Consider the following 15,361-nt stretch of genomic DNA (forward strand, 5'->3'; position numbering starts at 1 on the left):
GATCTCTAACGTGCTACTGGATTCCAGTCTAGCTGTTCTACTGCACACCTGCTAGATCCAGGTTGGGAAACTCCTGGAAATTTAGGGATTGAACCGGGGCAGACAAGGACCACAGTGGGGTACAGTGCTGCAGAATCCACCCTCAAAAGCATCCATCTTCCCCAAGGGAACTGGGAGTCAGCATAGTGTAGTGGCTAGCTTCCAACGCCTCCAGGGTCAGGTTTGATTTCCCACTCCTCCTCTACATGCAATAAACTGGGTGACCTTGGCTTATCACAGTTCTTTCAAAGCTCTCTCAGCCCCACCTACCTCACAGGGTATCTATTGTGGGGAGAGGTAAGCGACTTTGAGACTCCTTCGGCTAGTCAAAAGCAGGGTACCAAAAAACAAAACAAAAACAGATCTCTCTCCTGCTCTCTGTAGTCTGGAGATGAAGGATCCCCAGATCCCACTTGGAAGCTGCCCTCCCAACAGGGCTTCCCTCTGAAGCGATCTTCACAACACAGTTCCGGAACGCTGGATGGTGATCCTTCTGAGGCCCTCTTCCTCTACCAATCCTGCCCTATTTCCCGCGTCCACGGGCTTAGGCTCGAGCGTTGCAAGAACGCAAATCCCCCACACGCTCCCTCCCTCCCTCCCTTCGACGGAACAACCACGCGGCCCCCTCCTCGGCAGCGAGCGGCAATGGGCAATGGGCTCGAGGTGTCGAGGCGCAGGAAAGGGGCCAGTCCAACCGGGCAGGCGTGCAAAATAAATAAAACAAGCGCCGTTCGCGAGCAGGCTCCCTTCCCTCCGTGCCTGGACGTTGCGCGGGCTGCCGACTCCCGAGGCGCTCCCTCCTCTTCCTTCTCCACTTAGCCAGCAGGCGGAGCCGCCCGGACGGAAGATGGCTGCGCGCGATGACAAGGCCCGTCACGTGGGGCAGCCGTCGCTTGCCCGCCCGTCCGCCCGCCCCCAGCTCCGGCGCCGTCCCAGACCCCGCGGGCCGCCAGCTGCTGTCGCCGCCGCCGCTCTTGTCCCACGATGTCCCTCTGGTTGCAGGCGGGCGGCCCGCGCGAGGAAGTACAGTCGCCCACCCGGCGGCCGAGCCCAGCCTAAGCCTCGTCCCGCGCCCCGGCAGACCGGCCACAAGGCGACTCCTCGGCAGCCGCCGCCGCTGCAAGCCAGCCAGCCAGCCGGTCTCTCGCCCTCCTCCGCCGCGCAGTGCCAGGCAGGAGAGCGGCCCTCGGACAGCGAGCGAAGTGAGTGCCTCAGGTTGCCAGATGCGCCACGGCCCGGCCGCCGCCGCCGCCGCCGGACTCTGCCTCTCCCCCTGTCGCTCCGAAGGGCAGCGAGCGCGGGCACGGGGCCAGTCTCGGGGAGGACGCTGCGGCCGGGGGGAGAAGCGGAGCTGCCCACTTGCAGGGGGCCCGGCGGGAGAGCGGAGGCGATGGGGGGCTCTCGAGGCCTTTGCCTGGGGAGGAAAGGGGGGCGGGAGACCCGACCCGACCCCGGAGGCGTTGGAAGCCAGCGGTTTGCCTGCCTCCCTCCCTCCCAAGCGTTCGGCTCAGCAGCGGTCGGGTCCGAAGGAGGCGGGAAGCATGCGGGCGGAGAGGAGGGGAGCCACGGTGGGGTCGAAGGGAAGGGAGGCGCGTTGCGTCGTCGGGGGCTGTGGTGGGCCCGGCGGGTTGCTAGGATATACTCGCCCTGGTGGGGATGGGGGCCTCGGGGGTGTGTGTGTGTTGGGTGTCATGGTAAAGTAAAGAAGAAAGGCAAAAGAACCGCTGAAGGAAGCAGCTTTTTGGGGGTGGGAAACCGACGCCAGGCGCACAACTGAAGCGGTTCAGGGAATGGGTTACCCTTGGGTGAGGGGGAGCAGCGGCAGAGATGATTCTCGCTGAACTTTCCGGGGCTTGCTTTTGAGTAACAGGCCCGGGAGGTTCCCCTTGAGGCCCTAAACCAGGTTGTGCCCCCGGGTTTGGAAAGGTGTCGCCCTGCTTCCGATGGCCGTGTTCGTCCCATAGGTGACGGCCTGAGAGAAGCATACGACGCTGAATGGATTGAAGAAGGCTGGTGTTGGTGACGGTGTGTATATGGGGGGGGGGGGGGGGGAAGGAGAGGTTGCGATTGACGGGAAGACGCACAGCAGGAGGCTAAGTGCAGGGTGGTTGTGCACGGCGCAGAGATTATATGGCGCCTTGGGCTGAGCGCATGTTAATAACAATAATACTGTTCATATTGCTGTGTTTGGGCGAAGCGCTGTGCGTGGATTGGCTTGGTCACAACAGCTGTATAAGGCAGGGAAGTGTCTGTCCCCCCGTACTTTGGATGACATCTCAGTTTGAGAGACTGAAGCCACTTAACAGCTTTAAGATGGGTAGCTGAAAGGAGTTTTTCATCATGGGGGATATACTGTCTGTTAAGGCAAAGTGGTTAAGGAGAAAAGCTTCATGCGGGGAGGGGATGTTGCTGAGATTAGTGTTGGGATGGGGGGGAAGGGGTGTTCCAGGGTCAGCTGTCATTTGGGGACCCTGGTGCTGAGAGAATTCATTGGCCCCTTTGAGGAAGCTGTGGATGTCAGCTAGGTATCTGAGTCATATGATAAAGTTGCATATTCTACAACAACAGTCAAAGATTCTACATCATGCAGTATTATTTTGTCTGAACAACTAAAGTTTTATAACATGTAATCAGTATCTTCTCAATGCATGATGTGTCTTCAGAATTTCTTTGGGTTTTTTTTTTTATGTTGACATTAGTTTTCCTGGATAGTAGCCAGTGGTTGAAGGACTTGAACGTGTTGACGTGTGGGACAAATAAATGTGGTTGTTTTACACTATACATCAGTGGGACGTTGGACTAGTGCTAAAATGCTAGTAGTACAGAAAGCCCTAGTAAACCACAGGGCATCCGTTTTTGAAGCATTGAGAGCTAACCTGTCACTGCTTCCAGGCATTTGAATAACGAGTCTGGGGTGACTCAGGGTAGCCATCTATCAGGAGGAAGAACTGGTGTCACCAGCACATTTTAATTTGAAAGAGGCAACATATGTATTTTGGTAGATCTATATTGGAACCGAGGCCTTTTGATACATTTATACCAAGACAGCAAATATAGCCCTTCCATACAAAATGGAAATTGTGCAAATTTGGGGGGATGGCATATGATCCACTCTCATCATAATGATCGAAAAGGGCTTTTAATATTCACTGACGTTCATGTGGCTTAAGTTGATGTATGATGCAGCTAGGAAAAGAGTAGGTTTTTATACCATACTTTTTTCTATTTTAGGGAGTTTCAAAATGGCTTACAATCCCCTTTCCTTTTCTCTCTACACAAAATTCACCTTTTGAGGGAGGAGGGCTGAAAGAATTCTGAGAGTACTGTGACTGGCCCAAGGTCAATCAGCAGGCTTCATATGGAAGAGTGGGGAATAAAATCCTGTTCTACAGTTTAGAATCTGCCATTAACCACTTTACCACACTGGCTTCATCTAGTACAGTGGTTCTCAAGCTGGGGGTCGCAACCCTTCAAGGGGTCGTTTGGCCCTTTCCTGGGGGTCGCAGTGGTGGCATGGCGTTGGCCTCCTTCTTACTGCCTTGGAGCTCACCTAGGTGGCACGGAGGAGTCCAGCGGCACAGTGAGCAGGAGTGGCAGCAGTATGGTGCTGGCCTCCTCCACGTTGCCTTGGAGCTCACCAAGGCTGCGCAGAGGCCAGCGCCACGGTGAGTGCCACAGTGAGCAGGAAGGGGACGGCGTGTGCACATACTGTAGGGGTCATAGCATTATGGCAGTTGAGAACCACTGATCTGGTAGCTTTTCTGGGTCCCTACAAGAAGATTGAGGATATGCTATGATGATGAGAGAAGAGTTTATACTATGGCTGAATTGCTGGCGCAAGCTAGCACTTAATGCATTATCACCATTGTTTGGTGACTGGTTTCGCAAACTGGTTGCAGTGTGCTAATTGTGCTAATATGTACTTTAAATGTGGACAAACTGCCCTAAGATCTATGATGTCATGTAACTTTCTCTTATTTAATTGGTAGTAACACTGGGTTCTAGCTTGTTTACATTCTTTAAAGATCTTTTAACTGTATTCCTTAAAGAATATAAAGGTGTGAATGTGACAGTGGGTGTTAAAATGTAAATTCATCAGAGAAAAGGCTTTCTATTAAGTACAGTTTTGATTTTTGTAATGCTTGGAAGGCCAAACAGCTCAACTTCTAGGTGAACAGAGTTTTAAGGCAGATTTATACATTATATATAAAAGGGGTGGAGGCTAAAATGCAAGTGACTTGGGCACCCTCTTAAAAAAATGAAGTTGAAGGGGGAACTGGTATAATTTTTTCTACACTTAGGCAGAAGTGTGGATGTACACTAAAGCTTATATCCAGAATTAAAGGTACCACCAGACTCAAACTTTGTTCTGTTCTTATATGGTGATTACACTCAGTTAAATCTTGCCTGTAACAAGTAGAACTGAATAATGTTGGGTTAGTAATGCCACTTTCTTAGGGAAGGACCCTTCAGGTCGGACTGGGGTAATCCTCTAGAATTATAGCTCATCTCCAAAATAAAGAGATCAATTCCCCTGGAGAAAGTGGAAGCTTTGAAGGGTAGACCCTATGGCATTGTACCCCACTGAGGTTCTGTGTCCTCAGGCTCCATCCCCAAATCTCCAGGAGTTTCCCAACTTGCATCTGGCAACCCTGTCCCTCCGTTCCTTGCTGGTGACCAGAGGAGACCTTGGCAATACTTCACTTTCTCCTGAGGATGTATTTGCCTTTACTTTTCCAGGCTTGATGAGTTAGGTAATCCCTTAGAAAGTACTAGAAACTTTTTTTATTCTTATAATTCATCCTGTAACCATCCTGCTGCATTTTTAACTGATATCTTCATGTCCCATAGTGACAACAGGGTACTATGAAATGTTTACTGTAGGACTTTCTATTGTCTCGTTTGTTATGAATTACATTTCATTTCTGGGATGGGAAACTTTATAATTCTCAATTAATCACTCTCAGGTTTCCACAATCAAGAAGGATGCATTTACACATCAATCTCTAATTTTGATATATTTACTTCACTATGTTTTCCCCAGGAATTAAATGTAAACAAATGATGACTCTATAAAGCAAGTTTGTTATTCTTGTTTGGTCCTTGCATCTGTTAAACCTCATCATTATGAAGTATGCTGTGTTTGGACCGGTAACTTCCATTTCAATCTATCTGAAGAGCTATATGTGCTCATGAAGGCCTATGCTTTGAATAAAACTTTCCATAGTAGAATTATAGTCTGGATATTACTGCCCGTGAAGGCAAAAAGAGGCTACACCAAACACTGGAGAACAAAGAAAGATACTCCAAAAGTGTAATAAAAATTAAGTATGAGATTTCTTTCTTGTGAAAAGTTGTTATGCCAATAAAGGTGTCTTGAGTCCTGTGAAAAAAATTCTTTAAAAATACTTGATGCATCTAAAAATAATTTTTGGAGAAACATTTGTGTTCAAAAACATCTAGGTTTTCTTAGTGAGATAGCAGTTGTGCTCTTTGCACTTGAACTTTCTGGTTTTGTACACTTAAAATACCCCTTTTGGTGCTGTATTTGTATTTCATTTTGCAAATTGCTTACTTTCAGCAGAGACTTTTGATAGAGGAATTATCTATCAACCAAGTATCTTGTTTTAAGTGTATATATTTTCTGAAACAAAAATATCTGTAACTAAAGTAATCTCTTATATAAAGGTTAGAAATACATAGGTTTGGATTCTGCCCAAAATCTCTTCAGATGGGAGGCTCTCCATCAGTGAAGTGTGACATTTTGTTTTTTTTTCCGCTTGCTGTAGCCAAAAAATAGCAAACAAAATGCTGTTCCTGGGGGACAGTGGACTGGAATAATGTGCGGAAGGGTCTGAGATTTGCTGCAGGAGAGAGGAATTGGCAAAAATTGCTACCCACCCTTTTGATAATGAAGTGACTGATGGGACACAACTTATAATAGTTACACTTCATGCATTTAGATTTGAAACATCCTTTTGCTTCCTGCTTATCGTGCTCGTATTTTCCTCGTTAGTTCACCGTTGTGTAGCATTTGCGTTCTGTCCAAGGAGGCTCTTACTGTCAGTACCTTCACAGGGATATATTTAAAATCTTTATTTTAAAAAGAAAACTGAGTACTATAGTTTAAAGTTATTCAAAGAAGTATACCTTTTCTTGTTATTTTGGAAGGAAAAATTACATGTGACTTATACTAAACCCCCCCCCCCCCGGGAAGTTTTTCAAAAATGTGTCAAGGATTCTTAAAGCATGCATTTGACAGAAAGGGGGTTTCATAGTACGGTGAAAGGGTGAGAAAGTTGGACTAGGATCTAGGTGACCCATGTCTGAATCACAACTCTGCCATGGAAACTTGCTAGGTGATCTTGGAACAGCCACATACTGTCAGCCTAATCTACCTCACAGGGTTGTTGAGAGGATAAAATGGAAGAGAGGGGAATTATTTAAGCTGCTTTGGGTTTACATTGTGCAGAAAAGTGGGGTATAAATGAAGTAAATAACTACCATTGGGTTCTCCATGGAGAGCTCCAGTGTGCGTCAGGTTTGCACTTCTGCCTAACACAAGGAGTTGTTCTTGGCTTTGATTCAAAAGCAACAATAACTTTTGAATGACGGTGTTTTTTTGAAAGGGTTATTTGCTATGAAAGGAGAAGAAGAGTTGGTTTTTATAACTTGCTTTTCACTGTCTGAAGGAGTCTCAAAGCAGCTTACAATTGCCTTCCTCTCCCCACAACAGACAACCTGTGAGGTAAGTGAGGCTAAGAGAGCTCTGACAGGACTGCTAGGTCAGAACAGCACCATTAGGTCTGTGATGAGCCCATGGTTACCCAGCTGGCTGCATGTGGAGGAGCCGGGAATCAAACCCAACTCAGCAGATTAGGAGCTGCCGCTCTTAACAACTATACCACTCTGGTTTCAAAAAAGTATTTTGAAGTCTCAAAAAAATGTTAGTGTTGTTGTTGTTGTTGTTGTTATGGTGGGAAGAGGTTACTTACTCCTGGATTTACAATGCTCCAAATATGATTTTGAGTAAAATATGAATGTTTGATAAAGGGTACTAATTTACTTGTGATTTGAGGCATTAATGGAAGTGAAAAGTCTTTTGTTTAGAAAATTTCTGTGCTGCAGCTTTAAGGATGCTGCTTGAGGTGGTTTTCAAAATAAAACATAAAAACTTTAAATATCGTAAATTGTTAATTAATCACAGCATTAAAAAGCTAGATCATAAAAACATATAATGTTGAGCAGCTTAAAATGAGTCTCACATAGACTTAAAAGCAGAATACAAATCTGCTGCCAAAATCCAACTCTTAACAAAAGTCCTTTTAAATATAAATTTGGCTGGATGACTAAAACAGAGTGGCATAGGTGCCAGGGGAACCTGAAGGGGAAGGATACTCCCATTGCTGAAAAAGTCCTGTATTTGGTAACCACCCTCCTCACCTTGGAAGGCTAGAGCACAGAGAAAAAAGCTAGCAAGGAAGTTCTTAGCAGGCAGGTTGAACTTGTGGGAGGAGGCTGTCCAGCCATTTTGAATTAAGCTTAGAAATGGATGGACAGCGAGTTCTGATTTGTTTATCATGAGGGGGATAATGATACATCCCTGTATCTTACCCCTGAAAATAGCTTTTTGGACCAGATGAAGTTTTTAGATGGTTTTCAAAAACGCCCCGTGTAGAGCACATTACAGTAATCAAAGTGTCTGCAGGACAGGCTGATTCCTCAGGTAGCTTTGTCATTGACCAAGAATCTTGTTTGGATTGAGCTTCGGTTCATTATCAGTCCTCATCCGTCTCATTACTTTCTGCAGGCCGTCGGTCAAGATTGGCACTGACTCAGGAGTTAAGGAAAAATAGAGATGGGTGTCCTCCGCATTCTGGTGGCGCCATACTTAAAATCCCCAAGATGAACTCTCCCAGTGGTTTCATGTAGATGTGAGAAAGCATGGAGGACAAGATGGACCCCTGTGAGGCTCCATGGCATAAATTCCATAGAGCTGAGCAGCAGTCCTCCAGAACCACTATCTAGAATCAGTCAATCAAGTTAACAGTAGAACCACCAAAGCACAGTGCTCCTTATTCCTGACACAGTCAGCCTCTCCAGAAGGATGGTCAATGATACTGAAAGCCACTGGGGAGGTTCAGGAGAATCAACAGAGACAGGCTCCCCATGTTATTCTCACCTGCTCAAGCATCTTGGCAAGAAAAGGAACACTGGCTATGGGATGGTATTCCACTGAGAGAAATTTATCACCTTCCATGGCCACATTGTTAACTTGATGTAGCAGGAAATTTAGCCTGTGACCCAGATTTTTACACATAGACTATAAACAGCATTTCTGAAATTTAGTGGACTTGCTAATAATCTGTGCTAAAAATTCCAGCCTCAAGTACTGATCCAGTTCTGTGCTGTGCATAGCCTGCGGCTTCAACTATTGCAAGATGGTAGGCCTTTCTCTGATTTGCGAGATGTGCCCACTACTTTAATTTGTTAATTGTCAGAAAGTTAACAATAAAATGGAGCCAACTTTGGTGGAAGCACTTGTAGGACTTGTGTATCATAGCTGCTTTAGTCTTCAGACTGTTTTTTCCCTTTTTTCTTTTTCTTTGTTAAAGCTCATTTTAGGCTCATAGATTTATCCCATTACTTAAAGCAGAAAAAAAGCTAAAAACAACTTTGACATTAGACTGCATATTTTCTCTCTGTTTGTGTGTGTGTATGTGTGTGTGCATGCACAGGGACAGGAGAACAGCAGCCTTAATTTATTTTTACTGTTTCCTTCCCCACTACCAAATGTTCCGGAAGGGAGTGGTGAAAGCACTCATTTCCCCCAAGACAATTCTAGAAAATGTTGAAAAGCTGATTCTCTTTTGATGCATACCAAGAAGCAATAGAGTATAGTGTAGGCTCCCATTCAGATTTCTTTCTCTTTTTAAAAATTCATCTTTTACCTCCTTTCGGAAAAGAAATGCACCCATATGCTTCAGTCCTCCCAATAATGAGAAAATGACTACAGTGGTGGTAAATGTCACTTAACTTGCTGGATGTTTGAGAGCTTCAGATTGCTCTTTGTACCTAAGGACTGACGTGGTCATAGCAATTGCATAAAGGACAGGCCTTTCTTTTCTAGAAAAGGTGACTTATTAATAGGAAGTGGTAGGTTTTATTATTAAGGTTGCAGTCATGTACTCTTTATTGTGGCGTAAACTCCACTGAACATATTAGGACTTGATTGTGAATAAACGTGCCCAGGCTCAGTCTCCAAGTTAAATGTTAGGCGTCTGTGAGAAAATAGCACCTACATTGATTTTTACCCATGTGTGGTTGTATAAAGAAGTTCTAGAACCTCCCTCTTCTGTTTTTCATCCTAAGATCCGTAGGTTCTTAACTCTTAGGTTAATTGCTGCTTACTGTAACAAAGCCTGCCGTCCACAGCACACCTACTTGAACGCAACTTCCACTGAAATTGGTAGGAATTACTTCCAAGCAAACATGCAATCTGGTGCTGAAAAATATAAAATCAGTGGCTAATGGTGCTGCTAGAGGTGGCTGTACTTAAAGTTGGTTGAATGGAGAATGTTTTTAAACTTCAGTTTGATAAATAGGCTGTGGAGACTGCTAGCATTAGAACCTTTCTCTGTAAAAGCTTAACTTTCTGGTTTCTTTCATTTTCTTCGCATATTTGTTACCTCCTTTGTCTCATTCTGTGAGCTTATTTTCTGCAGATCCTGTTGATTGGAGTTTCTGTCTGTTGACAGAATCTTGTCAACTGTAGATATTTTCCACATTGAATCAAAAGGACGGTTGTCATGAAATCCTAAGTAAGTCATGGAAAGTCATGGAAATGCTTTCATTAATATTCTCTCTGGTGCATTCAAGCTTTTAACATGTAAATTCGCTTCCTAGTTATTTTTTCTTTTTCCCATGTTTTACTGCCGAATGTACTCCCCCCCCACTCTCCCCAGTGTGGACCCAAAGTAACTTACATCAGTCTCCTCTCCCTCATTGTATCATTACAACAACTCTGTGAGGTAGGTTAGGCTGAGAATATGTGAAAATTGAATCTGTAACTATAATATTATAACAGGGTCAATATTTATGATCCTTCTGTCTGTAAAGTAATATAAGCTGTTCTGAGATGAATGGGAATAGTGAGGTTCTCTTGTTTGTCAACCAGGACTGATCAGTTGCAATTTTGTTTGTAATTTCTCTTCACATTGATGCATTATATGGTCACATAATACAAAATGGAGCCGCTTTTGCTGATTTAAGCACGCAAGGATGCACTGGCTGCCAGAGCTTTACCAAGGTGGCCTGCAAGTTCCTCCCAAGCCAACAGGGTATTGAAGAATCACATGATGTACCTTTAGTTCCTGATCAAAATAGGTGAAGCTGTGCTGGCTAATGTAATTCTTCTTACTATACAGAATTCTACACAGTCGATTGACCAGAAGTCGTAATTCACTTGTGCATCTTAAACAAAGTTTTTAATGAATCCGTGGGTGAGAATAACTTTTTTAAAAATGGCGAACTTCCTGGAGCAACGAAATAGCGGACATGTGTGTAGGTGATGCTAGAAATAAAATAATATTTCATTCAACAAAGTGTGCCTCTTGAAAGTTTTCTCCCCCCCCCCCCATTAGGAACGATATAAATTTACTCATTTATCAAAGAATTTAGCCGCCTCGGCTTCGGCACCCATGGAAGTCAATGGCACCATAGACTATAATGGGAATGTTGGCATTCCCACCTTTCCTGGGGCCTGAAGGTTGGATGTTTGAGGTACAGCCTCCAAACCTTCAGAGTAGCTCCTGGAGGATCTTCCCTGACTCCCCTCCAAATTTCAAAATGATTGATCCAAGGGGTCTGGAGCTCAGCTCTATCATTCTTGTTCTAGAGCAGGAAAAGTGTCGAGGAATGGGTGGGTACCAAGGCATTGCTGGAGAGTCCCCCAAATAGGTGGAGGCCCCTATATTGTGTGCACCCCAGTTTTGTGAATGTCTCCATTTGCCAGCCAGGCTATTAATAGACAGAGTGGTTCTGTTACGTGTGTTGGTTGAGTAAAACTTCTGAATCTCCAGATATAAAATATTGAATTAAGGTATTTATTTACAGGACTGCTATTTACAGGAATATTTCTTAATAGGCTTAATGCTTCTGTAATGCTGTACCTTACTCTTTCCTCCTGTCTCCTCCCCTCAGCAAATACTGACTCATGGATAGTCCACAAAATCTTTCTGTAATGCAATTTTACCTCTTACTGCTGATTTGCCACACTGCAAATTTCTGCCATCAGTTTTATCTTTGCTTTCAAGTACAAACTTGCCATGCAGTTGCAGTTTATCTGTCAAGATAGAAGAGGTCTCTTCATATGCAGAACAGAATGTAATTGCAGTAAAATATTCTGCAGTACTACCACCTGTATACCTACAGGTTTTTGTAAAGACTCTTGCCAGTGAAAGCCCATTGGCTGAAAGGTGTTACAGCACTTTTCAGCACTTCTTTCTGGTTTATATGAGGCAAAGCCAACGCAGTAGCAGTAAAGTTGGGGGGAGGGAGTAAAAGAAGGGTGAAAGATTCAGATCGTTATCATGCTTCCAGGGATCTTGGTGGGGAGTTATGGCCAGCAGACATCTGGGGGGGGGGGTGTCCTCAAAGCCTGAAAATTTATTGCAGGGGCTCCTCCACTGTCAAAAAGTTGTAAAAGGCTGTTCTGAGTTGTTGAACTGTGATAAATGGGGGTTCTGGCCTTATGTGTAATTACGAATGGCAAAAAGTAGCATGACATAAGCCCCTACAATGTCATTACAAGGTAGTGGGAGGGTTGTCCCTTTATAGCCATGTCTTTAATAACTCAAAAGACTGCCTCTGTATTTTTATATAGTTTCTTTTCTTGCAATAATCATAATCCTTAAGGATACCCTTAACAGAAGGAAAGAAACTACAAGGAAACTGGTACAATTTCACAATGATAGTACAGTAAACTTAACTGTGTATCCAGGCGTCTCCCCTGCCTATGATGTCTCATTACAGATTGCTTTTAAAACTCATTCAGAATCTTTGTGGTCTCCTGGAGTGCTTGCATCCTGTTTCCTTAGTCACCAGGAAGGAAGGGAGGAGAAATGTTAATGATGTAGATGTGCTGGTTACTGTGGGAGTTGTGTCCAGTGCATTTGTAGGGAATCTGCCCCGTAACTGTGGAAGACCTTTCCTTTGTAGACTTGGTGGACAGTAAAGCCTCTGCATCTTTTGTAAGAGGGTAACACACCTTTATTTGGACTAGCTTTCTGAGTAGTTGGGATTGTTAGTATCTGTTTGTAAGGTGTAAGGTATTTCTTCATTTACTCTAATGGAAGTTCCCTAGCACAAACACACCTTGTTTGTTGGTTTTTAAATTGATAGATATGTGCTTCATTCTTGATGGGGCAACTTTTAGAGTTGAATTTAGTTAAATGAAAAGAAAAGAGAGACATACAAAGGTGGGGTTAACATGCAGAGATAAGTCTCCTGCTTAATATGTCTGCATCTTACCCTCATATTTGCATATGCATATGGATAATATTAATATTAGTAATTAGTCATTGCTTTGTTATGTTAATAATGGAGTTACTAAATAGCAAATGTTTGGGTATATTGAATTCTGAATGGCCAAGAATATCCCATGTTCTCGTTTGCATAAGTATGTGCAGATTCTTATTTATAAGGGATAGTTCTTATGGAGTTGGAGATCTGAACTTCATATCTAACTTGCTTTTGTATAGTTCCTTTAAAAACACAGTTATCTTTTATTTTTAAAGCAATGGATCTCAATGAAACAAAGTAGGAGAACAGTACTACAGTGACAAGTACTGCAATTAAATTAAACATAGGGAAATCACAGTGGATTTCCTTAAATTCAAAAAACAAATAATTCAAAACAAAAACGGAAACCCTCCTAAATTCCTCTCCATTCCTTTTCAAATCAAACCATGAGGATTACGGTTAATAAAAGACAAAACGGAACCAGGCCAAAGAGGTTGTAACTCCTTGGGTAAAAGTAGATTGAAGAACTGTGAATGGATCTGGAATGTTGGCAGTGGGAGTGCATTGCAGGAAAGGTGACCAAATCAAATGGATTGGCTTGGCCTCCGTACAGTCCAGTTTTAGATTCAGTCAGGATGGCCTATTTTGTTAAGAGCTATAAGGGCAAAACAAACTATCAAGTTGCTGTGTAAAGCCTATTAGGCAAGAATTACTCACCTGGAAAACAAATGCTGATCTGTTCAGCAACAACCATAATAACATAAGGGATTTGAGAATATAAAGCCTTAGTTCCTAAGTACTAAATCCACCGAAATCAATGGCACTTAATGTTGAACTGTCATGCATAGAAACAGGCTTTATTTAAGTCATTGGGACATACCTCCATGTAAATGTAATTAAGACTGAAATATATGGAACTGTTTAATGCTATCACGGTGGAATTGGGAAAATCTTAGTTTTGAGTTCTTAGCAAAATTTCATGAGTCAATTCCAGTCACTCGCTGGAATCAACCCCTCCCAGGATGTGAGAGGATGTAACTGCTCCTGTAGATGGATGGGGGGATTATTTCTTGTGCCCACAACCTTAGAGGGGTCTTGGGGGACTTTTAGTTTATTGGTCTCCCTCTAGCTCTTTAGCTGCTGTCAAGCACACTTCCTCTGGGCATTAAGGAGCAGCAGAACTTGGTGTCCAGTTGAATCTTGGATAGCCTTCTTTTGTTGTGATTTAGACTTGTGCAGTAAAGAGTGGAATAGTGTAGAAGGCTTTGCATCTGGAACGGTAGCAAATCATCAGGGAACAAGATTATTGTGAAGGTAAGATGTTATGGTGCAAGGGGAGGAGCTCATGAAATCAAGATCTGTAAACTGGGCTAATCGTTCAGGATTTATATGGACATATCTCATTATTTGAGTAAACTGATGGTTTTGCCTAAGGTCTTAACCATTGAAAGGGTAGATTGGCCAAACAAGTTTAGAATTTCCATCAAACAGGCTTGGTAGCAGATGGTGCCAAATTATTTTAGTCTGTTCCATCTGAGAGCCAGCATGGTATAGTGTTAAGAGAAGTGGTTTAATTCTCTGCTCTTCCATATGCAGCCACCTGGGTGACCTTGTGTTAGTCACAGTTCTCTTAGGGCTGTTCTCACAGCAGCTCTGTGAGAGCCACACCTGCCTCACACAGTGTCTGTTGTGGGGAAAGGAAGGGAAAGGTATTTGTAAGCTTATTTGGGACACTTTCAGGGAATGAAAAGCAGGGTATGGAAAAAAATAAACAGCTCTTCTTCAAATTGATGCAGCTAAATGTTGATTGGCCCTGACTTGGATAGCCCAGGCTAGCCTGATCTTGTCAGATCTTGGAAACTAAGCAGTTTTTGGATGGGAGACATTCAAAGAGTTTCAGGATCTTGACGCTATGGCCCATTATGCACGGCCGCCGAAACGGCGATTTCGGGTCACATGGAAAACGCGGAGGGGGAAGACGCGACGCATACCGGTTATACACGGGGCGGGGCGATTATGCACGTGCCGATCCGGGCGCCGCTTCTGGTTGCGCCCCGCTCACCCGGAAGCTGCGCTTTCTTCCGCGTTTCACTGACGCGGCTTTTTCGGCGGCATGCACCGAAGCTGCAGCCGGTTGCAGCCGGCTCCGTGCGTTATCCGTGATTTTAGTCGCCGCCATTCCACCCCGAATGTGCGCTAAAACCCCCGTGCATAATGGGTTCATGACAGGCAGTGGGAAACCACCTCTGAACATTGCTTGCCTTGAAAAACCCGTGGGATTGCCATGTCAGTTGTGACTCGCTGGCATTTCCCCCCACCAAATGTTGATTGACCTGCATATGTCTTGTGCCAAAGTTGGTGGCATTTTCTCTTGCCTTTTGTAAATTGTTGAGACAGGGAGCGATTTTCTAACCAGATATCTTTTTCTCTAGCTTTTCTGAGCTGGGATGTGTGTGTGTGTGTCATAACTACTACAATGAGAGCTGCTTATTCAGCCTTCTCAATCTCATCCTTGAAAGGGAAACGAAATCTAGAAAGTAGAGCTGAAGATCAAGGGTGAAGATTTTTTATTCTAATCTTCACAACTTCTTACATCTGTCCTGCATACTGAGTTTTTTATGGGTGTGTGTGTTATAAGCTGCTCTTTAATAAGCTTCCTTTCATGTTGATAAGCTTCAGTTCCTTGTGTTACCCTGCTCTTCTTTCTTCACAAATTCCTGTCTTCTCTTATTTCAGGATGCCAGTGTCTTGAAGATGAAGAACCAATAATAATCGTACTAAAGTTTATAATGTGACTAGG

The 15,361-nt window shown here is 44.0% G+C and overlaps 1 protein-coding gene across 3 annotated transcripts in view; it reads left to right on the plus strand.

Annotated features, from left to right (window-relative positions):
• Positions 1 to 1,021: 1,021 nt before the first annotated feature.
• Positions 1,022 to 15,361, plus strand: part of SGMS1 (sphingomyelin synthase 1) — a 93,239-nt gene continuing 78,899 nt past the window's right edge. Inside the window, exon 1 of one of the 3 annotated variants that reach the window (XM_077350382.1) lies at positions 1,022 to 1,241. The gene's annotated coding sequence lies outside the window, so the exon portion shown is untranslated. The remainder of the gene's footprint in view (positions 1,242 to 15,361) is intronic. The other 2 variants (XM_077350388.1, XM_077350385.1) reach the window with 2 other exon arrangements.

This window comes from Paroedura picta, chromosome 8, assembly GCF_049243985.1.
Source record: "Paroedura picta isolate Pp20150507F chromosome 8, Ppicta_v3.0, whole genome shotgun sequence".
Taxonomy (NCBI): Eukaryota; Metazoa; Chordata; class Lepidosauria; order Squamata; family Gekkonidae; genus Paroedura; species Paroedura picta.